We start from the raw sequence: 1,206 nt of genomic DNA, 5'->3' as shown, positions 1-1,206 counted from the left end.
CCCCAACTCTGATCCTTCTCCCAGGGGATCAAAATACAGGTCACTGCTGAGATGACTTTCTTGGCAATGGAGAAATGGGTGAGCATGAGGAAGACAGGTCGTGACAGACCCATGGTAGACTCGAACCCTGCCTGGGGAATCTGGGGCAGGAAACAGTCTGGGGCAGGAGGTTCTGGGACTGGATAATATGTTCATTCCCAGGACCCACAAAGGATCAGTGACCTCTTGTTCTCCAGCTGTAGAGAGAAACACACACACATACATACATACACACACATTGAAATGCACCACGCAGAGACTCTCAGGCTCCCAGGCACACACTCACACAGCATGCTCATGCCCTCAAAGTGCAGAGAAGTCCCCAGGATTCTTCTCAGTCTCCTCTCCTCCCCATGCTCCTGTTCCTGTCTTCCCCCCACACACCTTCCGCTCTACCTCCTTAGTGCCATTAGAGCAAGTGATGACAACACAGGGAGGAAGTGCTGCCATGGCAACACCAGCCGCCACATCCTCCTGCCCACCCCAGCCCTCAATCCTGTGGTGGGGCCCTGGCAGGAACAGCTCATCCATCCACAAGGCCCCACCACTAAGGAACTGATGGAACTGGATATTGTTTCTGGCCTGCTCTCATCTCACTCACCTCTGAGGTGGCAAAGAGCTAGCAAAAGCAGGCTACTTCGCTCATGAAAACTGTCTGGGAGAAGCATATCTTCCATCATATCCTGGTCTCTCCCAGCCTCTCCATTCTTAGCTGCCTACCTGTGAGTGGAGGGTGGAAACAGTCAAGAGATCATTCCTCCCATAAAGGATACCTCCTGCCAGATCTCTATGATGGTAAAGACCACCAGAACATAACTTGGGGGGAAGGAACAGTTTGGTTCGGGCTGTAAAGGGAACAGGCTGAACATCTTCCCATTGTCCCTCTGAGGCTAGTGCCCCTCTTACCTCCTGTCCCCCAACCTTTGCCAAGAACTACAGCTGATGCCTTCCCTACAGCCTTATTGGTAGGAAAGGCAGACCTAGGAGGAGTGGCCCCATGGAGCCTCATAGGGAGGAACTCCAAGCCCCACCCCTGTAGAAAAAAAGGTGGAGGGCAGATAAAAATTTAGATCCAGGTAGAAGAGCTTTGCTTACTTAGCTCTGGAAAAGGAGGGAGTGAAGAAATCTCTGAGAAGACTCTTCATAAGTGATTTGTTCCACTCTTTC

At 51.7% G+C, this 1,206-nt stretch overlaps 1 protein-coding gene across 1 annotated transcript in view; it reads left to right on the top strand.

The window, feature by feature from the left end:
- Window positions 1–1,206, top strand: part of AGAP2 (ArfGAP with GTPase domain, ankyrin repeat and PH domain 2) — a 16,200-nt gene that overhangs the window by 631 nt on the left and 14,363 nt on the right. The gene's annotated exons all lie outside the window — the stretch shown is intronic.

The sequence above is a fragment of the Pteropus alecto genome, unplaced genomic scaffold (genome assembly GCF_000325575.1).
Source record: "Pteropus alecto unplaced genomic scaffold, ASM32557v1 scaffold433, whole genome shotgun sequence".
Lineage (NCBI taxonomy): Eukaryota > Metazoa > Chordata > Mammalia > Chiroptera > Pteropodidae > Pteropus > Pteropus alecto.
Note: the sequence above shows the minus strand (reverse complement) of the source record. Positions and strands in the feature narration are given on the sequence as shown.